This window comes from Mauremys reevesii, linkage group 3 (genome assembly GCF_016161935.1).
Source record: "Mauremys reevesii isolate NIE-2019 linkage group 3, ASM1616193v1, whole genome shotgun sequence".
Taxonomy (NCBI): Eukaryota; Metazoa; Chordata; order Testudines; family Geoemydidae; genus Mauremys; species Mauremys reevesii.
Window position 1 is genome coordinate 18075108 of NC_052625.1, and position 25167 is coordinate 18100274.

At 41.0% G+C, this 25167-nt stretch overlaps 2 long non-coding RNA genes across 2 annotated transcripts in view; both read right to left on the minus strand.

Annotated features, from left to right (window-relative positions):
* Window positions 1-25167, minus strand: part of LOC120401689 — a 225062-nt gene that overhangs the window by 105712 nt on the left and 94183 nt on the right. The gene's annotated exons all lie outside the window — the stretch shown is intronic.
* Window positions 9269-15636, minus strand: LOC120401690. Its single transcript, XR_005596648.1, has 4 exons — window positions 15509-15636; window positions 13625-13661; window positions 10604-10745; window positions 9269-9405 (listed from the first exon to the last, which is right to left on the minus strand). It is a non-coding gene; the product is annotated as an uncharacterized LOC120401690 (long non-coding RNA).

Consider the following 25167-nt stretch of genomic DNA (forward strand, 5'->3'; position numbering starts at 1 on the left):
AATTTTGGGTTTATACTCCAGAGAGGGTGCATGCCTGAGGAGCTGGTATTTGCCCTAGCTGTAGCTTTCCTATCCAAGGGCTGGTCACAGCACCTGCATGAAACCGCAGCTGGGTGTGTCCCTACCCGTATGTATGCTGGTGAAAGTGCAGGCTGGAGGGCTTTGCAGTTTGTCACAGTAGTACAGTGTAAGAGCAAACCCAGGCTGGTGGGTCAGGAGGGCTCAGGGGAACCCGTCACAATCTGATCCTAGCTTTTTAGCTGTATCCATTGCAAAGATAGCCTTCATGATGCAAACCTATTCATTACTGCTCTGTTAACCCACCCTTGTATAAAAAAAATCTGAGGTGAGCAATTTTTGGCATCAACCAGCACAGTATGATCAGAAAGTCAGGTAGGGGAGACCTTAAACAGTTTATAAATCACAAGCGAATTTTTAATTTTTAAAAATATTTAATCTAATACCATTTTTCTATTCAAATCAGCCATTACACACATTTTTTTTAATTTACAAAATTTCCAGTTCAGCAAAAAACATTCGTGCTTAAAGTTAAGGAAATGCCCAAATTCCATTAACCTCACTGAAATGTAAGCACATGGCTAGGTACTTCGCTGCATAGGAATGGGATTATTCACAATCCTAAAGTTAAGCACATGCTTAAAACCTTGATTCCGAAAAGCATCCCTATTCAGATCATTTAAGCACAATGCTTAACGTTAAGATTAACGTTAACGGAAGTAACAGCTTAACGGAAGTAAATCGGGGGGCCCGGATGATCTTCATCCTAGAATATTAAGGGAATTGGCGAGGGATATTGCTAGCCCGTTAGCGATAATCTTTAATAAATCTCTAAACTCGGGGGTTGTACCGTTTGACTGGAGATTAGCTAATATAGTTCCTATATTCAAGAAGGGGAAAAAAAGTGACCCAGGTAACTACAGGCCTGTTAGTTTAACATCTGTAGTATGCAAAGTCATGGAAAAATTTTTAAAGGAGAGAGTGGTTACAGACCTTGAGGCCGATGGCAACTGGGACAAATTACAGCATGGTTTTATGAAAGGTAGATCGTGCCAAACCAACCTGATCTCTTTCTTTGAGAAAGTAACAGATTTTTTAGACAAGGGAAATGCGGTGGATCTAATATATCTTGATTTCAGTAAGGCGTTTGATACGGTACCGCATGAGGAATTACTGGTTAAATTGGAAAAGATGGGGATCGAAATGAAAATCCAGAGGTGGATAAGGAGCTGGTTAAAGGGGAGACTGCAGAGGGTCATATTGAAGGGTGATCTGTCAGGTTGGAGGGGGGTTACCAGTGGAGTTCCTCAAGGTTCGGTTTTGGGTCCGATTTTATTTAATCTATTTATCGCTGACCTCGGAACCAAAAGTAGGAGTGGGCTGATAATAAAAAGCGGAACCAAAAGTAGGAGTGGGCTGAAGTTTATTGGATGACACCAAGTTGGGAGGTATTGCCAATTCGGAAAGGATCAGGATATCCTCCAGGAGATTTGGATGACCTTGTATTCTGGAGTATTAGTATCTGGTTGATATTCATTTATGAGAAGTGTTAGGTTTTGCATTTAGGGATGTCTAACAAGATTTTTTGTTATTAGCTTGGGACGCACAGTTTGAAAAACGGAGGAGGAGAAGGACCTAGGAGTCCTGGTTGATCGTAGGATGACTATGAGTAGGCAATATGATGTGGTCGTTAAAAAAGCTAATCGGTCTTGGGATGCATTAGGCGAGGTATTTCTAGTCGAGATAAGGAGGTGCTAGTCCCGTTATATAAGGCGTTGGTGAGACCTCATTTGGAGTATTGTGTGCAGTTTTGGTCTCCCATGTTTAAGAAGGATGAATTCAAACTGGAACGGGTACAAAGAAGGGCCACTAGAATGATCCGAGGAATGGAAAACCTGTCGTATGAAAGGAGACTTGAGGAGCTCGGTTTGTTTTTCTAACCCAAAAAGAAGGATAAGAGGAGATATGATTGCACTCTTTAAATATATCAGAGGATAAATACCAGGAAGGAGAGGAATTATTTCAGCTCAGTGCTAATGTGGACACGAGGACAAACGGATATAAATTGTCAGTCAGGAAATTTAGGCTTGAAATTTAGGCGAGGTTTCTAACCATCAGAGGAGTGCAATTCTGGAACAGCCTACCGAGGAAACAGTGGGGGGTAAGACCTCCATGACTTTAAGATTAAGCTGGATAAGTTTATGGAGGATGGTATGATAGGATAACGGGTTTAGTCAATAGGTCAATAACGTGCCACACTGGTAATTAGTACAAAGGGTCAATGTTGGGATATTGTTAGCCTTTTCCAGAGGGTCTGGCTGGAGAATCTTGCCCACATGCTCGGGGTTCAGCTGATCGCCATATTTGGGGTCGGGAAGGAATTTTCCTCCAGGGTAGATTGGCAGTGGCCCTGGAGGTTTTTTTGCCCTCCTCCAAGGGGGGGGGGGGGTCACTTTGGTGGATTATCTGCTACTTGAAGTCTTTAAATCATGATTTGGAGCATTCAACAGCAGAGTCAAGGGAGTGAATTAGTTCAGGAGTGGGTGGATCGGCTTATGTGGCCTGCATCTTGCAGGAGGTCAGACTAGATGATCATAATGGTCCCTTCTGATCTTGAATTCTATGATTCTATGATTCTATGAAGATTTAAGCATCTGTTTAAAATTAAGCCTATTCTTAGGTGCTCTCCTGCATGGAAATCGTCTTAAACATGTACTCAAATGTTTTACTGAATTGGGGCCATAGCAGTAAAAACAATACTAATCCACATCACTAAGCAAACATCCCAACTGGCCATCCCAAGCAAGAACAAATACTGAGTGTGCTAGAAGAGGATGAGAAGACAACACAAATCACTAGAAAAAGCATTATTAACAATTTAGCCTTTGACCATTTTGATCTTTTTTTCAACAACTCTTTCTTGTATGTATGCCCTATTGGTTTTGTTAAGAGTTACCACTTTGACCACTACCTCTGCATTTTTCACTTTTAACGTTTTTAAGAAACTCGGATGTGCCACCATTGTTGCTGTAGAAATACACTAATACAGTTTCAAGACAACAATTCTCCCTCCCCACAAACCCAGCCTGTTGGATTTTCTGTGACAGCAAACATCTCCTCAAAAACAGTATGCCAGACTACCCAGATAATCTATTCTGAGCGATCTGATTAGCCAAAAAGTTTCAGGTGCTTTGTAATGAAAAAAGTCTGCCTGTACTTTAAACCACATAATTATACTTTCATGGCAGTTGAGTTTAATATTTAAACCACTTCAATGAACTGATTTTGAAGGATAAGTAGCTAGACCTGCAGAAAAAAAAATGTTATAGGGCCCATTCCAAAACCCAACTAAAATCAATGGGAATCTTTCTATAGATTTCAATGACCTTTGGATCAGGCCTTTTGTCTTCTATGAAGACAGCCAGGATCCTTTACAAACAATTTTTCTGAAGAATATTTTTTCAAAGAGCTTTCAAGCAAGCTAATATATCTGAACAAAAACCTCTTGGGAGAACAGAGTAAACATTTAATTAATTAATGGATCTGCAGTGTTCATAGTGTTCCTGATTTGATCATCTTCGCTCTCACAAACAAAATCCAGGGCCGCCCAGAGGGGGCAAGAGGGGGGGCCCCCCAGGCTCACCGCCGCAGGGGGGCCCCCGTTTTCTGGGCCCCCTGGGGTTGGGCGGTTCTCGGGCAGGCCGGGGGGCCGGGGGGACGACGGACCTGCTGCCGCGGCGCAGCGGCAGAGCAGCGCGGCGCGGGCCGGCTGGGGCTGACTGCTGGACCTGCAAGCGGGCGGCGTCACAGGTCCGGGACCGCGGCACCGCCGCAGCACTCACCCGGGCCCGCTCTCCGACCTGCCGCCAGCTCGCGCTGGGTCTAGAGCCCCCCCCCGGCCGCCCCCCCGGGCCCCCCCCCCCCGGAATTCTCCTGGACAAAATCTACCACATATCCTATTTTGCACCCTCTTCCCCCACTATATCAAGGCAGGCATGCTGCAAGTACTGGCATTCATGAAGCAATTTTCCAAGGTAATGTCAAGATGCAATGGGCCAAATTTATTTCCAGTGAAAGCGTGAATCAGGACAAAAGATGTGGCTGGACAAAAGAATGGTTGGCATTATGGGAAATTACAGTAAGTTATTGTTCCATAGTGTAGTATTGTAAAGAAAAGCATGAACAGATTATTATACTATAGCAACTGTATTCAGCTGAAACCTCTCTCTTAAGAGTTACTGCCCACTGATTAGATAATTAGGTAAGGTAAAAAGATTGCAACCGTCCAAGAGCTACTATGGGGGTGGATGGAAATGCAAGATCGTATTGCGACAATGCTTGAAACACACCAATACACATTGTGTGCCCTGACCCCACTGCTCCCCAACTCTTAAATCCAGGTAATAAACGTAGTGAAAAGTACTAGGAGAACAGCACTCTCATGTGATGTTTTCTGTCCTTGGCACCAAGTTCTCAAGGGCCAGCAAAGCTCCGTTTAGTAAATCACACAGGCTGGGAACACCCTGAAACCCAGTGGGCCAAAATTCAGTTTTAATGTAAGCAGGTGCAACTCCACTGAAGTCAACATCATTGCACTCACTTACACCAGATCAGAATTTGGTCCAGGAACATCAAAGCTAAAACAGTAAGTCCATATTTGTAAGAATCTTGTGAGGGCCTGTGTGCGCAGTGCAGGGAAAGTCTGCAATGGTACCTATGAATCATCAGGCAGAAGATCTCTGTGGTTTACTTAGCTGGCATGAGATGTCTTTCATCTATTATTTTCACCAACTGAGACAGTGCTTTGAAATGGCTGAATAGAAGTTCCAGGAAGCACAGGAGTTGATGAGTTGATAAACTAAACTGTTCTCACCTTTCCCACAACCATCTGGTGTCTACATACAGATTTGCAAACATAAGGAATATTTTTCCCTTCTGTAAATACACCCCACAGCATAGAAAGGAGTTGCAGGGAGATAAGGCTATGTAACTGGCTGAGTTTAAGAGGAGCTAAGATGTATCTAAATCCTGGCGGTTCCCGCTGGCAAAGGGAGGATGTTCAGTGCATGCAGCTGAAGTCAAGATTGTTATTAAATGTGATGCAATACAGATATTTACGCAAAATGAAAAAACAGAAAACATATTTCACAGATTATATTTAACTAAACCGCATATAAGATGGAGATTCATTTAAGGCCAGAAGGTCTCATCTGACCTCCTGAATAACCGAGGAGTGTGTAAGTCTAGTTCTAGACGCAAGGCAATTTTAACAGAACAGGCCTAGATACATGGTGGCAATACATGACACTGCTCTATAGAGATAGGGTTTGTGCTACTCCAAGGCACTGGGGATGCTGGGAGATCTACAGACAGTGCTTGGGGATGGAGGGGGAATTGCTCCAATTCACACATAAGGACCCTACTGGCTGATGCTCACACAAACACTGATGGATTCCATGGGGGGAGGCTATACTGAACCCCCTTTCTCTGGGTGGGGAATGTCATTGAGATGCAGAAGCAAGGGATAGAATGAGGCAAAAAGAAGAAAAAAGTAGAAATTGGAGGGTTTAGAGAGCCAGCAGCATCACCACACTATGGGCTCGACTGCGCCATACCCTGCACGGGTGCACAAGGAGGGGAAAAGTGCAGGCAGCCTTTTCGCCCTTTGGGATGCAGGTTTTAAGCACAGTGCCAGCCCGTCTGCTCCCAGCATGTAACAACAGGAGAGTCTAGCACCCCGGCAATGCTCTGTGTCCGAACAAATCTTTTGCAGTGGAGGTGATCCATGAACGCATGCTCGTCTCCACACCAGTCTACTGAGCTGGGCCAGTGCAAAGGGGGACTGCGCGCACGCTTGCACTGACAAAGGGTGTCAGACTTGCTGCCAATGTGTGTGCTCCCCCAGCATTCCCTTAGGTGTTGTATCTGCCTGTCCAGTCCCTCCCATATGCCCCAGGACAAGCCCCGGCAGTGATTTAAAGCCACAATTTTGCCTCGTGTCTTTGAAAGACAGTCACCAAACAGAGATACTGTACAACCAGCAGTTAACAACCAGCTTGTTACTTAATGGCCTGAGGGAATCTGAGGGCGTTTTACGCTCTAATACTCTGTTCATTAACTGTAGTAACAACCAATTTCAAGGTGATTATTGCTATTATAAGCTATGATCAATTTTTTTAAACATGTTTCCATTTTTTTTCTAACCGGAAGCTGGAGCACAAGAGCAAAGGGAGCAGCTGTGTTGAGAATTAGACTTCTCCCCAGATTAATATCTGATTTTCCATCAATGAAAATGCAGGACACATTCTGTTAGGTTTCTTATTGTTTCTACTATAAACCTCCACCACCCTGAAATATGATCGCTAATAATTTTTAGTTTGAACTTCCTATATATAATCCATCTGACTGGATGGTCCTCAGCAAAAAGCCGTTAAAGCAATTTGTTTCACTTACGTAGAGAAATAAATCAGTGCTTAATTATCTGTGGTTTATTATTAGCAGCACTAGTGAGCTGACCATATGCCATGACTTCATCTTTTCACGCAGAAAAATGAGAATATACTGATTGTTTTTATTATGCCTTGCTATGCCCAGAAAGGGGTCCAATGAAAGAAAGGAAAGAGCTTTATAATGTTATTCAATGATAAAAAATAATCCTCTGCCCTAGCTTTAAGTATTCACTTTTAAATGTTGTTAAAGGCGGCACTTTTCAGCATCTTCTATGACAAAATTATACCTTAGGCTGTTTCCAGGAGATCTATTTATGTATCCTAGTATGTTTCATAGAGGAGCTTCAAATATACTAGCTTCAAAAAGTGGCATATGTTCAACTCCAGAATACTTGAGATACTGTATACATTTAATGTAAAGAACAGAAAGACACACCTTCCTGATCTTTTAGACTTAATTGAGACCATGCTGCAAACCCCTATGAAGTCACTACAGTCGCAAATAACACAGGTTTTGATCGTCTGCCAGGGCAACCTTAAACTCTTTAGTAGACGCTGCGGCAAAATAAAACTTTCTTGAAAACATTAAGGGCTGATGAACTGCTTTGGAACAAATCCAACCGCCCAGACTTTCTCCACTCCTGATAGAACCAAAATAGAACATAAGAGCGGCCATACTGGGTCAGACCAAAGGTCCATCTAGCCCAGTATCCTGTCTTCTGACAGTGGCCAATGCCAGGTGATTCAGAAGAAATGAACAGAACAAGTAATCATCAGGTGATCCATCCCCTGTCACCCATTCCCAGCTTCTGGCAAAACCGAGGCTAGGGACACCATCTCTGCCCATCCTGGCTAATAGCTATTGATGGACCTACCCTCCATGAATTTAGCTAGTTCTTTTTTGAACCTTGTTATATGTCTTGGCCTTCACAACATCCTCTGGCCAGGAGTTCCACAGGTTGACTGTGCATTATGTGAAGAAATACTTCCTTTTGTTTGTTTTAAACCTGCTGCCTATTCATTTCATTTGGGTTCTTTGAAATGCAGGCCTTTGAGCTGGAGCTGCACGTCGCGATGCAAATGCAGTGATGGGCTATACATTTTTCAAGACATGAGTGGTGAAGCTTTGGAATTCAGAGACAACGAGGAAGTTGTTGCTGCTTGGGAAGAAGTACAAAGCACTCAAGATCCAACACTCTCTTGTGACTATATTGTGCCTTCGGCACCACATTGAGTAAGGAGCGGTGCGTAAACTGCACCTCCCTAAGAGCAGACCCAGGAGGCACCGGGACAGATTTTCAAAGGTGTTTAGGCAAAGATGCAAATAGGCACCTTGTGGGATTTTCAAAAGTACTTAAGCAGGTCTGTGGCTCACTCCCATTGAAATCAAGGGAATTAGGTGCCTAATCATCTTAGGTGCTTTTGGAAATCCCACTAAGTACCTATCTGCAGCTTTGGGTACCAAAACACTTTTGAAAATCTGGCCCATTGTGCCCTCGTGACAAATCTCTGGGATATAATTCTCTGGATTATAAAAGGAGTTCTTGTTCTCCCTTATTCTCCTGCACATCTGCAGCTCATGTCTCAATCTAACTGTTTAATTTGGAATTTCTCAGGGTTTGCAAAAGACGTCAGCTTGACAACCCTGGAGACTGCAGTCCCACTGAGCAAGGACAGTGTGTCGATACAGCACCTAGCACAATGGGGCCCTGAACCAAACTAGGCCTTCTGGAAGTCATGGTGGTGTAAATGTTACACTCTAATAAGAATATTAGAGAGACAAGATAGGTGAAGTAATATCTTCTATTGGACCCACTTCTGTTGGTGAGAGAGACAAGCTTTTGAGCCACACAGAGCTCGTCTTCAGGTCTGAGCTTGTCTCTCTCACCAACAGAAGTTGGCCCAATAAAAGATATTACCTCACCCACCTTGTCTCTCTAATATCCTGGGACTGACATGGCTACAACAACACTCTAATAAGAATAGTTATCCAATTTCCTAACAGCCCCGTTAGTAGGGGAAAAACAAACCTTCCTAGACTCACTGTTCCATGCCGATTTAGGCTTATCTGCAGTTGAGAGTGAGAAAGGTTCACACCACCCCAGGAGCTGTGCCTCAACTCTCCTACGGAGAAACCACCTCCAGACCCAAATATTGGAGAGGAGGTGTCCAAAGAGCTGCACAGCCTCAGGAACACCAGAAAGATTGCTCCTCACTGTTTCTGCCAGGGCTGCTTCTTATACACGAAGTGTGAGCAATCTGTGCCATCCCTCCAGATGGCTCCCTCCGGAGCACCAGCTCCACTCTAGGGGCCAATGCAGAGAAGAAATGGGACCATAATTCCACCTCCTCGCCTCAGATCCCCCTTTTTAGCTTCCTTCCCAGAGCATAGAGACGACTATGGTGAGCAGGAAAGGGGAGGCTTCTTGCTAACCCATTCACCCCTTATGGAGCTATACAGGGCCACTTGCGACCTAGCCCTTAGTCTCTCCTACTGTGTTCTAATGCTTTTTGTGATGTTGTCTCCTGTGCACTTGGAATCGCTCTTTTCACACAGGCCACCAAACACCACACAGAGAGTAATGACTCTGGCCTCATTCTGATCTGAATCAGTGATTCAAAGAGGTTTTTTTTTCTCTCTCTCTCTTCGTTAATGTGTGTGTGATGGAGGAAGTCGTAGGTCAAATATTACGAAATTTAGAGGAGGCCAAATTTATGCACACAGGTGGCCTCCTGTCTGATAATTTATTACAGAGAATCCTGAAAAATATCTAGGATTTCCTGGAGAAACATCAATTTGTGTCTTCGCCATCATATCATGCTCCTGTTCACTCTTGGTTCTTTTAGGTCCTCCGAAGAAAGGATGACAGTTTAGCTTTCTTGCTTGTTTCCATTCTTCAAATGATCAGTTTCACTCAGAATCATGCTGGAAGATTCTCTGTCAGCGGGTAGGTATATTCATGGTATAAATTTCAACTTACATTCTCAGGGCCACATTCTGCAACTCTTACACCGTCAGCATGCTTGACTACACTCTATGAGTATCCCCAATCTGTGCGTGTCAGAATCTAGCCCACAAGGTGCAACCCCATGCACAGGGACCCCTACCCCATGTATTACAGGACTGTTTGTTTTCACAAGTGACTGACTTGTGGCTACTATGGAGGATTAAAGAGACATTTGCAACATCACTTTAATGCTTTTTTACATCTGCAGATCCTTTGGCTCTAGCTACACCTTCCTCTGTCAGCTGGACAATCCCAGTTCTGTGTTGGGCGGAGCAAACTAGCCTCATTGCCCAACATTTTGTTTTGTTTCCCGAAAGAAAGGAAAGATGCTACACATATCAAGGACACATGGTCTGAGTGGCGGAAGCCTGAATTTGGAATGAGACCATCTCTGAAGTGATCAACCAGCTGTTCAGTAATACTTGTATTCAAGAAAAAGTGCAAATAACAAAGATCCTTGCAGTTTGTGGAAAGGACTTTAAAAGAAAGAAGTCCACAATTCGATTCTGGTAAAAGATGACATCACCAGAGTGCTTTATACAGCACTTCTCTCTCATGGATCTCAAAGCACCTTGTAAAGCTTAACTCCTTTACATTTGCAAAGTCATAACCTTCATGAGAGGCACTGCAAGTATGATGATATCAGTGGGTAAACTGAGGCACAGAGAGGTTAAATGACTTGCCCCGTATCTGTTTCAGACCCAGTATCATCATCTGAAACTCTGATCCAGCAAAAAATTTAAAAACATGTCTTTAAATTCAAGAATTACCCCATGGACCTAAGTGAGACTACTTATGTGCTTAAAGTTACACACCTGCTTAAGTGCTTTGCTGGATCAGGGCCTAAGAAGCCAAGCTCTCAGCTCCCATTCTGATCACATTTCCTCTCAAAATATGCATCACAGATGAGCTCTAGAAATAGCAATATGTTGGGAAGAGGGGCTATATTTGGCACAAATAAATATTATCTCTTGGTGTCAGGTGCCTGTAGTAACTGTTTGGTTTTTTTTTTAAATACCAACTGAAATGAAAGGGAAGGTTTTTTCCAAAACTGTCCAATACTCATTATTGTTAAATAGTTCACTGATATTATAATCATCACTCATCATCAGCAGGGTTACAACTCACATTTTCCATGGCTCTTGGCATCTCTGTGTGGTACTACCGATTAATGGTAGCAGCATGTTGCTCTTTAACTGCCAAGTACTGCTGGCCAGCACCCTAAGCTGTTGGGTGGGTTCTTAACTCAGGCAGGCAGAATTGTTTCCAGCTGTAATCAGGTCATCAGTGAGTGAGAGAAGGAGAAGAGACATGGGGAATTATTAAATGCATCTATATTATATATCAATATTCTCTCTGTTGACATTTTTTATATATTATACACACGCACATATACGTCAACAAAGGGCTCCTGAGAGACCGTTTAGTGCACAGAGCACAGGCAGATCTTCAGCTGGTGTGTATCAGTGTATCTCCATTGAAGTCAATGAAGCTATGTCGATTTACTGCCATTTAGGATCTGGCCCTATGGACCTGATTTTCCTCTGTCTTGCACCTGGTACCATGTGCAAGAATCTCCTTCTTCCGCACTCACCTCCCATAGAATGACCCCACGAGAGAGTACCCGTGTTCAGTGCCCTCCCCCCCACCAAGGGTGTGTGCAAATCTCACACTTAAGCCCACAGTATGTGCCTTAATAGAGCAAATAGAGTTTACAGGGCCAAATCTTGCCTTCAGTTACACTGGTGCAACCCCACTGAAGTCACGGTTTGCCTCTCTCTGCAAAGGTCTGAACGCAAAATCCAGCTCTGAGCTTGCTCGTAACACATCATTGTAACTGGGCACTGTGATGGGGGAGTGGAGCGGTGGGGGAGGAGGGGTAATTTGTCAACTGGAAACATCTTCCCCAGTGTTGAAGCAAGAGCGTACAGGCCAGATCCTCACCTGCTGTAAACCACTGAAGTCAATGAAGCGACGCCAATTTACACCAGGTATGGTATGTATAGTTTTAGCGAGCACCTGATTTGTTTCCACTAACTCCTCTCTTATTTCCAAACTGTATTCTGATCAGCTAGCTTGGGGCTTTTATTCATACTATAGCAAAGCTTGCTAAAACGGCTTCTGTTCCAAGGCACACGCTCTAAAATATGTCTTAGCTTCCAAGGGTAATGAACTCTTATAATAAATGCCTAGCTATAATGTGAACAATACTTGGCTTCCAGGAACTGCCTTATAATTACACAGCTCGGTATTGCATGTCAGAGGTTTGCTTCATCTTTAATATTTTATGAAGAAATTCAGATTCTGACAGTAAAAGTATTTAACCCAGAGGACCTAGAACCCAGACTATTATTTTGTAAAGTAGCCATCTAGCTACACATTTGTGCACCACCATTATCCCTAGTGCATACTCACACTCTTTGATACTCTCTAAGTAGACACAACCACATGCTGTCCAGATGGAAACCTGGCTGCATCATTACATTATATTGAAATAACCCAATACCACCTGTTTCTGTTGGGGTTCCTGCCAACATTTTCCCATAAAACATTTATTTTGCTAATATTTTAGTTGGTCACCACAGAAGGACACTTGAAGTTAAAGATTTACCATGTGTGCAGCCACTCTGAGCTGAGCAAGGAAAACCCTTTGAAAAAAGCAACCGTGCTCCAGAGTAGCAAATGCCTATTGTTTTAAACTTGGATGTTCACCTAGCATTATGTAATAGCATTCTTTAGGGACTGAAAACCAAACACAGGTTTTTTGGCAGCTTGCATCAAATGAATAATCTGAACTATGCCGGTGCTCACCGTTCACAGAATAAAAAACACTTTAAGGTGTGGACGGGGACTATGATACAATAATACTAATTAAAGCTAGATTTTTTTCTTGTTTCAGATTAACTAGTATAATCTGTGATGTTGTGAAACCACAAAAAAACCAAAACCAATTATTTTCAGCTAGGCAAGGGAAATTGCAGGGACATAACCCCTTCTAAAAGTACCCAGGATGTTCAAAATATTTATTAGATTCCTTCTGAAAGCAGTAATAGCATATTTATAATTTGGAAATTACATTCAGCTACAACCGTTTTGTGAAAAGACTAGAACTGGTTGAATTTTGCAAAAACAGTGTTTGGAAAAAATCATTCCATTTCCTAATGGCTATGGGGTTCATCTAAGTTTGCACCCTTTATTGGTTCCTTATTAGTCTCTTTGCATGAATGTCTGAGAAATGGCTGTGCTTCATACAAACATCCCTATTGTGTAAAAAAAAAATGTATATGCAAACAAACACAGTTGCTGCTTGTGATTAGTTATTCACAGTTTATTTGCTATGAATCATTTATTACTGTCCTCCTTAAAAAGTTTCTATAATCTAATCAGAGAGCAGAAACAATACCAAGTGACTAAGCAGAAACAACCACACACCCCAAAAAATAAACTGCAAACTATGAAAGGGAAAAGTTTGTGAACACTGAATGGACTAATATACTTGAAGTGTTTCAATAAATTCCAAACACATTAGTAGCAATCAGGATCAGCTCAAATGCTAGCTGCAAATAGAACAAAAGGATACAAATTCATTTGGTAATTAATATTCACAGTGGATAATTTCATCAGTTCTGGAAAAGTTATATTGTGGGCTTGATATTTTAATAGGGGGAGGGAAATGGGAGTTTGTGGAAATAAACCTGAAAATTTCAAAAAAATTGTGATTTTGTTTTTAAAGGGGACTTTTTTTTTTAAGACTATACATCCTTAACATTTTTCTCCAGCTCTAGTTGTTATATTTATATACCAGATCTGGAGTAAGTGGGTTCAATTCCATTAGCTGCAGCCTGCACCTGCTTACATCAATTCTCAATTTGGCCCATAGCCATTTTTCACTTGTATCCGATCAATAGAATATTTTTAGGGAGAATAATGAATGACATAAAAATGAGAGAGGAGAAAAAGGCCACATCCATAAATGTGGGACTCTGTTTGCAATGTGTTCCACTTTTCAGTTTGGTACAATAACCCCTTCACAACAAAAATCCTTCTTGATGTGGTTAATGTAATTTCTATTTTATTTTTTTTAAAAGTCAACTTGTAACCTGTAGTCATTATAGTAATTGATTAAGAATCACAAGCAAAGCAAAGTACCTATTTGACAGCGTCTGTTCATCGTCAGATATCTTCCCTGAAGACAGATAATTATATAATTAAGCGATCCATTCCTCGGCATATATGCTATATACAAAAGAAACTGACACACAATGAATCCTGCTAAGCTTTTGTTCAACATATGAAATACTGAATAATCACCTTTTTTATGAAAGCACTTGACCTTTAAATTGATATTCCCCCTTCCAACAGATTATAATCACTGTTCAAAGAGGTACTGAATGCACTGCTGCTAATTCAGAAGAGCATTGTCCATTAGTCACTATTAGATTTTCGTATCCAACGTGAGTATTTGATTATAACAAAGAGAAAAAAAAATATTTAGCTCCTGTGAATGCCTTTGCTTTCCTTTTTCGTAAAGCATTGTGGCAATCAAAGTTATAGGACTGACTATATAACAGGAATATAATTTATGAATTTGATCCTTGCTCAGAGGGAGAAGCTTTAAAGCTGTGAATGACATAAAGCAAGATTATCAGTGACAGAGATTTTAAATATTGAACATGTTGCCGGGATCACAAGTGTTTCTCTTTAGCAGCTGATGGGCATTATATTCTTTTGTACAATACTTTGGAAATATATTTCTTTTCCCCTGCTAAGGAGAAACGTATAAAATAAGGTTAGATGTTAAGGACAAATTGCCTCACCCTCTGGCAAATTGGATATAAAAACCTATTCTTTCTTTTTCTTATTTATATATTAAATGTTTCCCTGTTTAGTTTTTATACAACTTTTGCAATCATAATCTGGGCTCCTTGAATTCAATTTCAACAATGCTGACCACATTTTTCAACACAGATTCCTATAGTTAGGTTTCCAAAAATATATTTTGGCTCCTAATTCAAAGGACCTGATTTTCAGAGGTGCTGAGCAATCTCAAGCCGTGACTGTCAAGGATCTTTCAAAATCATGCAACTTCTGTCTAGTGGCAAAGGCTGGGTGGACAGATCTACTTCCATATAGGTTTACCTTACAGATTTTCCATTTTAACCCACATGGAGTGCATAGCAGGACTGAGACCTAAATAGTTATTTGAGACCCTAAATTTAAGCACCTAGATTTAAGAATGTTGGCCAGTGACAATTGTTACTGGCTTGCTATGGTGAAATGTATGCTTATTTTAAAATATTCTTGCTTATAGTGTCAGTGTCTATTATGCACTATGCCTTATATTTATTTACCAGCAGTTGACTAAACAAATGTGGTGTTTTTAACAAAGTATATCACCCAGGTACAAATTGGAAATAGCCTTTTTATGCCAACAACAACAACTTTTCTGAGTACAGAAACTGAAAATCCATAAAAAAGCACGGTGCCTTTTTAACAAGAGTAATTAACTGTTGGAATACCACACCACAGGAGGTGATGTCTTCGACTTGAAATTAGGCATCTTTGTTAAAGATATGCTCTAATTCAGTGGTTTTCCACCTGTGGTCTGCGGACCCCCGACCCTGGGGGTCACAGATTATGCCCAAGATTTCCAAAGAGGTCCACACCTCCATTTGAAATTTTTTAGGGGTCCACAAATGAAGAGAGGTTGAAAACCACTGCTCTAATTCAACCACAAATTATTGGTCTTGATGCAAGAATTAGTGGGTGAAAGTCCATGGCCTGTGCTATACAAGAGTACAATCCTGATCATAAAGGTCCCTTCTGGCCTTAAAAAAACCTACTAAACTTACATCTAAGTTGTGACTTTAAACCAAAGGATCCCAACATTCTTTACGAACCTTGTGCCACATGCTGCGCTCAGAAGCATGTGTGCAGCTCCAGTTGGGTTCAATTCTATGGGCAGAACTGAGGCCTACATATTGTTTGCAAAGTGTAATACAGCACATACCACATTTTAATTTGTAGAGTTACATTTTGCTGGTATAAATTTCCCCCTTCAGTTTTTGTGGGAATATTTTTCTTCACTTCCTGTCCTAAACTCCTGTGTAATATTGCTGTGAAATGCTGGGCAGCTGCCACATTCCACTCCAGAGTTTTCTGCATTTCAGAATTATGTAAAGTTATTAATGTATTGGGAAACATGCTGCCACAACAACAGGAGTGCTTCAGGATCAACATGAGGTGCAACAGCAGAGCTCTGGATAGAAGTTAATAGAACTGATTAAAGTCAGACGTACCGAAGTCCGCTGTTTGCTTTTCGTTTGATTGTAATCAGTACTATTAGTCCCTCACTTTCACAAGGACTGGCAATCTCGGTATCAACAAACAAACAAATGAATTCTAGAAGCAATGTGGAACTCATTAGGCTGTAACTGATCAGTTTTTCCCTTTTGCTATATTTGTCAGTGCCGCTAACATGAAGGACAAAGAAACAACTGAGCAGATTTTAAATGACCCGGTTTATACAAAAACAGAACAGTTCATGTAACTATTTCAGTGGAGTTACACCCAGCAGGGAATTTGTCCAAAGAGGTATACCGCAATATAACACTATAACATGGGCCTTCTCCTCCGAATCAGTTCATCTGCAGCACTCGGCACTAAGACCAACCGAAGTGAACCTATGAATTCATGCACATTGAACTTAAGAGGCAAGGAGACTTATTACAATGGATGCCATGGGAAAAAAAATATCAGATACATTTTCCTAGATATAGTGTGACCATTTGCTGCATTAAAGAAACCAGGGCCAAGATGTCCAAAAAGCCACTAGGCAACACTAGCCACTAGCTACTGCTGCCGGAAATAGCATCTTATGGATAAAACCTAAAGTTTAGGACCTGGTTGTCATAGGACAATGATCAATAATCAGTGTGTCGCTTTATTGTAAAGCTAAACAAGGGCCTTTATTAGAACTAATACAGTATTATCCCTAAAACCTCTCTCTCTCTATGTGCATCACTGTAGAGAATCTACCTAAAACCTTCCTAGGTCCCTACCCTCCTGCATAGCTTCCTGCTACTGATCCAAAGACACAATACATATATCCTCACACTGATTATTAGTAATCATTCAAGTTCCCCAGGGCACTTCATAAGAAGAGGGGAAATTAACCAATCTTGACCACATTCCAGTTGTGTTATTGAATTTTACCCACCTAAATTCCCCCTGTAGTTGACACTGGATTTTGGATTTTTCTTCACTTCCTGTACATAACTTTGTGTGATGTTTCCATGGCAAACCGCTGCCATGTAGAACCCCAGCAGCAGCTGAAGTGATTTTTGTGTGCCATGTATAAATAAAGCATTAATCCCATCTCACCCCTGTGAACCCAGACTGTGTGATGAAACCTCTGCTCAAATGAACGGTACTGTAGTATATCTCTAAGGGTACGTCTTCACTACCCGCCGGATCGGCGGGTAGCAATCGATTTCTCGGAGTTCGATATATCGCGTCTCATCTAGACACGATATATCGAACCCCGAACGCGCTCCCGTCGACTCCGGAGCGAGTGGCGGTAGCGGAGTCGACGGGGGAGCCGCGGACGTCGATCCCGCGCCGTGAGGACGGGTAAGTAATTCGAGCTAAGGTACTTCGACTTCAGCTACGCTATTCACATAGCTGAAGTTGCGTACCTTAGATCGACACCCCCCCAGTGTAGACCAGGCCTAAGACATGATTAATACTGGTCAGGCTTTACCCTTCCCCTTGCACAGAAATACTCTTCTTCTTATCATTTATTGTGACAGTGCCTACAGACCAGGGACCAATTGTGCTAGGCACTGTGCAAACATATAACAAAGGGGTAGTCCCTGCCCAAAAGTGGAATAGAACTTTTTTTCGTTTGTGTAACATGGAAAGACCCCAGATAGTTAGTAGAGTTGATCAAAATCTTTTCACAGAGAAAGAGAGGAATCAAATTTGGATTGCAAGTAGAATTTTCGTTTATATTTCCCTGCAATAAAAGATAATGTCTCTCACTATCTCTTTTTTCGACCATTTTGTTAGTTTACCTCTGCCAAACTATTTCACCCAAAGACGGATTCAGCTTGGAATCCATCTGAATTCCCTGTAGTCAGATCTTTTCCAAACCAGATCCACAAACCTTAATTAAATTACTCAGGATGAAAAGTAAGAAATGTTAGAGTGCAAATAGGCACAATAACAAGCACTCATTAAACTCTTCTGAGAGAACAGCTCAGACTTTCAAAGCTGCACTTACAAACATGTTTTTGTTTGAAGAAAATTGACTGTGCCGTGAGACAACAGTGATGCTTTAAACCAGAGCCAGGTATATTTGTTGATTTCATTTCTTTTATGAATGACACCTCATTCTACTGAAACGTAAAACTATATGCCTGCAGTAGAATGGGATATGAAAATGCAGTCATTTCCTGTCAAAATCCCAACAGAGCTCTTTTGCATTTAAAAGCAATGAAATCACTTTACCTTGGTAATTTATTATTTCCGCTGGTTGTTCAAATATTTGTCTACGTGCCGAAAAATTAAATTTAATTGAAACATGGAACTATTTTCATATCCAAATACTTATAAAATTTAATTGAGATTGTTACCCTGATAGAATCAGATGGAATAAAAACCTGGCCCAAACTCTGCTATCAGTGTACTGCCACTTTGAAACCAGCTATGTCTTCCTACTGCACTTGCAGGGGGACTGAATCTGACCCTAATGGGAGGGATGGGAGTTTAAAAACAAAACTGTGTACTTTGCCCTCTGGGTGTGAAAAGCTTTGATCCTCTTTCCAGTGCCTAAAGAAATAATTTCCATTAAAGACAACAATCGTGACAAAAAAGCCAAACCAAATAGCAACCAAACTAAATGCATCACTTGTAAAAAGTACTCAAAGAGGCTATCTGATTAAAATACCCACATATTTATAGAGCCCACTTCACTGCAATATCTGAGCACCTAGCAAACAGTAATGCATTTATCCACAGGAGATGGAATTATTATTATTATATCTGTTTTACCACTAGGGAACTTTGGTACAGAGGAGGAGATTTTCAAAGGCTCAAATGTCAGTTGGGTGGCCTGACTCCTGTTGACTTTCAATAGGAGTAAGGCATCTAACTAACATTTGTGCCTTTGAAAATCTTTACCTAAGCAAGTTTCCCAAGGTCGCATAGGAAGTCTGTGGCAGAGCCACAAAATAAACCTATATCTCCTGAATCCCAGACCAATGCCCTAACCACAAGACCATTCTTCCACCCTGTGTCTCACCTGACTTTCGTTATTGATCTGTTGTGGGAGAGTTTGTTTTTTTTAACAAGGAGTTAAAATAAAGAAACAATGGCAACGTGTAAGAAAGTAGCCAGTGCTATCCCAGAATGCACTGGGTCAAAGACAGAGATTGCTCCAACAGTTAATAATGGTGATGCTGTGGGCTCTGGGCTACATCCCCCACTGATGAAAATCAGCATCACTTCATTGATCTGGCCCCACTGTTTCTTTAATGTCAATGGCAACTGAGAAACAGAAAGAGGAAATAATTCATTACAGACTTTTAGAAGAGCCCAAAGGAAATATCAATGGCAACAACAAACTTCTCCCTCTCTCCCTACAAAAACCCCAAACATACATATCAAGAAGATGCACCAAAGTTTACAGCAGTCAGGAAGCACTAACAAAATCCTGTCCTAAGAGAACCAGCTATAGAACAGAAACTTCCTGACAGCATGCATTGAAAGAAAATACAGAGGCTACCCTACACACAGTGACAAGTTGGATATCCATAGCAGCAGTGTTTTAGTTATTATTAATTATTATTTTATTATCATTATTATTATTTGACACTGACGGCACAAAACAGCAGCTGGACTCCCTACAGTTTTGCTCAAGTCACTGTCAGTAGTAGGCATCTTGGGACTTCAGATTCAATATGCCACTTGGAACTGACATATGCTCAGGGACACTGGGAAAGGTTAATACAGCAAAGGGGAGGTAGAGGATAGTCTGAGGGTACAGAAGTACTCTAGGAAGCAGAGCAGGAAACAGAACGATCATAGGAAATGCTTTGAATATAATATGAAATATTTATCTTCCTAGTTCTTCTCGTGTTTCCATATAGCCTCAGTAATTCAGTCTGGTGTTCATGGGTTTAAAATGCTTTTTAGAGCATGGTGGTGAAAATATTTATGTAAACTCTACCTATATTCTTAAAATACATTTATCATAAGTATATGGCTAAAACTGTTGCACTAAAGGAGAAGCACAGTATAACTCCAAAGACACCTACATGGACTAAAAATCACTCCTCTTTTTAGCGCTCTTGCAGGGGATAATATTCCAGTACCGTTAATGATGAACTCATTTGAAATTCCTGACTAGAAGCTGTGCACTACAGTGTTCCTCTTTAGGTCTTCCTAATTGAAAAGGGATTCTCACTACTACATAGACAGCATCTGGCCAGAGAGAATCCGGCTTGTGGCACCACTTCGACATAATTTACAGGCTAAGGTCTCAGGATCTGATCCAAAGCCCACTGAACTCAACGAGAATCCTTCCATTAACTTCAAAGACCTTTGGATCAGGCCCTTATTTATTGACACACAATACTAAGATATACATGACACTCTGTGGAGCAAAAAGTTGAGAAGCAGGGTCCATTACATGTATTTATAAATTAATTTTAATAAATGAGCTTATTGCAGGAGGCCATTGCTACTAAATTCCTTTTTGCCCAGCAATGACTATCTACAGAGGATTCAATCCTCCTCTCACTTATACCGGTGCATTCTCATTGTCTTCACAGTGTTTCATTGGAGTAACTGAGAAGAGAATTTGGCCTCCAGGCTATACACATGTGAACTCAAACAGGAGCCAGTTTTGATTCCACTGCTTGTTTTATACCATTGTGCCAATGTAACTCAAGTAACTCCATTGACTTCAGTGGTGATATTCTGATCTCATTACTAGTGGAACTCAGGAGGGAGGCACACATAGCTTAATGTTGTTCTTCATTCACATTTAAGTGATACATTAGAGAATATATAAGGTCTTGGTTGCCACTTACATCACAAAAGCCAGGATCATCGCGAATGTTTGCATGGAATGTACACCCTTCTGTAACAGCAGGGTGATGCAGGAAATAGTTTACTATGTGATCTATTACATGTGCAACACCACACTAAGTCAATCTCATCAGTAAAGTATCCCTTGATCTAAAAGCAATTATATGAATCATTTATCTTCACTCTCCAAACACAAAAGGCCAAATCCTACTCTCTTTTATACTACTGTTAATCCAAAATAATGTCACTGAAGGCAGTGGAGATACTCCACTGGTATGACTAAAAACATTTGGCACAAAATTCCTATGGTGTACTGCATCATAGTTCCCTTGACTTCAAGTACAGAGCCCTGAAATTAATGGAGCCACACTGATTTACATCAGCTAAGGATCTGGCCCATGGTTGCTTACATAGAGTCCAGGTCTTCAGTTATTTTCCTGTCAGTTGTGTCATTCCAAAATTGTTTCAATACAGAACTTCTAGCCAAAATTTCTGCTCCTATTTATGGGGTTATCGCAACAGTTCAAACTATAACTCCCATATTTTTGTCTTCATATCATAGGTCTATCCCATGGTTGTATGACAGCCAAAACATTCACATATCCAGATGACACCATTCCTCTGTTTTCCCTCCATCTATGGTGGTGATTTGGAAAGGGGAAACCTTTCTTATGGCCAGAGCCTCAGCTGTGTAAATTAGCATGGCTGCACTGACTTCAGTGATTTATACCAGCTGAGAATCTGGTCCTCAGAAATTTATCTTGAAAAAGAGAGAAAGAGAAAGAGAGAGAAAGAAGGGTCAAGTTTTTACCAATGCAGTTTAAAATTAGTAACAGTTCTTTATAAAAATGTTGGAAGAATATTAAAATGTAACCCATATGTACACCTTTGATGTCTGTTTTATTGGCTTAGCTAGGCATCATTTCCAGCTTGGAATGACAACGCTTCTCACTGTTTTGTTTAATGAGATCCACAGTGGTTCTACCCCTAAATAATCCATGTTAATTAAATATTTTTCACCCGATGTACTTAAGAGATGAGGTCTCTCACAAAGAAAAACTATCCTGTAGATTTCACTCTTTCTTTTCATCCAACAAAACAATACATTCAACCTGTTGAACCAGATTATATCCTAGGTTAGCAGAACTTAAACATGCTATAGAGAAGACCCAGAAGGGAATCTATAGTCATTTGTCATTCACACTCCAGAAATCTTATAGTAAATAATTTATCATACAATTTCCTGTTGATCCATCGAGCCTCAGCATTATCTGTGGTTTTCTAACATCCTTGTTCATTTGTAAATGTTTATATTCCTCCATTATAGAATGAAGCTTCTTCTCTGTTGAGAGCAAGTCCTTGTATACCAACAGATATCGGCTAAACTCTGATACCCTACTTAAAAATCTTAATTAATAAAACAATCCAGATCAGAAGAAAGCTGTACATACTGTGGAGAGAGATGAAAAGTAGAATTCCCTGCAGGGATGGGCTCAGAGTCTGTGAAATTCTTTAGAGAATCAAAGAAATCTGCATCACAAACACATTGTTCCTTGTACTGAGGGATATGCAGAACCCCACAGAGTCTATGAGTATATAAGGCAGAAACAAGGGATGTAAAGCAGACTGTTGTGACTGGCAGTTGGTGAACTAGACACTTGAGCAGACATAACCTATTAAAGGAGACCTATCAACCAGTGGCTGGGACATACTTATAGGGGAGAGTCCGAATATTACCAACGACAATATTTGAACCAGAATCCTTGTGTCTGGCTTTATCGGGTCAGCAAAACAAAAACCTCCCCTGACCAAATCAGTAGGACTAATGTGAAGCTCTTCTGGCCTGTAAGTTAGTCCTTGCGTATTTTTCACATATGAACAGATCTCATTTCATATTAATATGGTTCCTCCTTTCATTTCCCTTTCCCATCTACTTGAGATAGCAACCCAGGAAATCAGTATCCACAGCACATCTTAAAGCTTTAATTTTGTACGGTTTATACTACTAGAAATCAGGTTATTGCTTCATTTTTATGGAGACAAATCCAAATTGAAAACAGAAAGAATGCCACTAAAGTCACTGTGGGGTGCTAGGAGAGAAACAGCAGATATCTAAGGAGAAGAGTGTGTGTTCACACTCTTATGTTTCCTATTTAGACTAAGGACTGGAGATTCAATCCATGGAGAACTTCACTTAGGCTGACAATTAATCACTGGATATATGTTCTTGTAAAGAAAGTAACTCAGATCATGTGTGTTCCTCCTCGTGGATAAATTAGGTCATATGGAAAATGAGACTTCTTTTCAGTCATGGGGTCAAATTCATTCCTGGTGTAATTCTGCTGACTTGCAGTATCATTCCGGGGTGTATTGCTTTTGGCAGTAATAAATTTAAAATAAAGTTATTGAACCGCCTTATAAAAAGACAAACAGCAGAGCACAATGTGCAATAGTCATAAACACTTCAGACAGGGACAGAGTAATGACAGACAACAGTATACAGGACATACACATTTCATAGATTTCATAGCATTTAAGGCCACAAAGGACCATTAGATCATGTAGTTTGACCTCCTGCCCATCACTGGCCATTAAATTTCACCCAGCTACCCCAATATTGAGCCCAATGATTTTAGTTAGATCAAAGCGTTTCAGTCCTCAGGAGTGTGAACTGTGGTGTGCCCCAAGCAGAGTACAGGAAAGACAGAGAGGCCACCAATGCTCGACATCCCTGCAAGGGCAGGGAATTTATTAGGTGAGATATGCCCAGATGATCTCAGTCGGTGAACCAGACCCCATGCTCCAGAGGAAGGTGAAAGTCCTCTAAGATCCCTGCCAATCTGTCCTGGGGAAAAAATCTTTCACAACCCAAAACTTGTTGGTCTGTTTGACCCTAAGCATGTGAGCAAGACCCACTAGCCAGGTATCACCTCAAAGCACTGTCCATTTCCAACTGCGCCCAATCTCTGATAATTCACAGGAAAGTGAACCACCTGTCCTCCCACTCCTGAGAATATATCTGGCCAATTGTGCATCATTGCAGGTCCTTCCTGCCCTCTGCAGGTAACCAGCTGAAACTCTGAAGCAGGAGATTTCATTATAATCATTGTCTTAATGCAGAGCTGCAAGTGTTTGTGGTCAAACAGTCCAGGAGGACTTTCCACCAGGCTTCATAACCCAGGAAAGTAAATGAATATTCCACAGTGGCTTCATTATATGTAATGCTCATCACAAACCTCCATGGTTTTTTTTTCAGAGAAACAATTACATTAACCATTACAACAGTGTAACATCCAAAAGAAAGAAACTTTACGCAAGTAGAGTTGAGTGAAATTTTTCAGACAAAGAGTTATATGCTGAAAAATGAAGTTTTGGGGGATCCAAAACTATTCTTGTCAAAAGAATAATTTTGGCCATTGACAAAATGGCCAGAGGAAGAAGAGAAGGAGGAGGGGATGATGGTGGTAGCAGGGGCGTGTTGGGGGAGGGCGGCTGCTGCCGCTGCTCCCCCTTATAACCTGTAGCTCACCGGTTTGGACACTCACCTGGGATTTAGAAGAACCAGGCTCTGGAACAGATCTAAAATGGCCTTTTTTGATTCACCAAAAATTCCACAAAATTACAGATTTGATTTGACACAAATGAATTTTTTTTTTTGCTACTGCAGCAAACTGAAAATGCAATTATTGGCCCAGCTCTAGAGGCAAGTGACTTTACATACTAACAGACAGGATGGGGAGCTTTCAAGTAACAAGTTCAAATGACAAGTTGTGACCTCAAAAAGGATGTTTTCAGGATGGGAGTGTTTAGCTTTTTTAATATGATGATTTCAAGAAGATGGAAAGGTAGAGCGAAATTAGAATGAGTGCACTTCGTTATGCACACAATGGTTAAGACCAAAAAAATACAGACACTGACAAGAACACGCCCCAGACTGCAGAGTCGGACACAAATTCCTATTCAAGCTGTTGCAGACCTTAAAGAGAAACAGTGCCAGGGACTAAGATGTAAAATGCTAAGGAGAAAAAGAAAAGGTTACACAGAACCAGACTGCACAGGTGCACAAAAGAATAAAAGAGCATCAGGAGCCATTCACCCAGCCTTTGCACTGGAGTCCGGAATAATTCTGCTCCCTGAGTGCAAGACCTTAGGGTCTGTAATGCCACAAGCAACAAAGTTCAAGGGGCTGGAACAATGGACCAGACCTCATCTCCACATTGGCTAGTACAGCCGGCCTGGCATGGATGTTATCTCTGTTCATGAGAAGCCTATAGAATTCCCTATTTGTTGATCCAAATTAATCTTGGATTTCTTTATGATTTTTTTTCTGGACAGCTCACAAAATGATCACCATGAAATATCTAATATCGCAACTTAATGGTAGTGACATGGGTCACAAAGCTAACAACAATACAAGCATTGCTTCAAAGACTGAAAGGTGCTCACGTGCTAAGGGCTTGTAAGTGGAACTCATCGGGGAATGTTTTTGTTCCAGCATACAACTTTTGAGTTTTCATGGAGTTTTTGTTTTTTTTCCAGTGAAAATCCAGAACATTTCCATGGAAATTTACATTTTGACAAAAAAACGTTTATTGAAG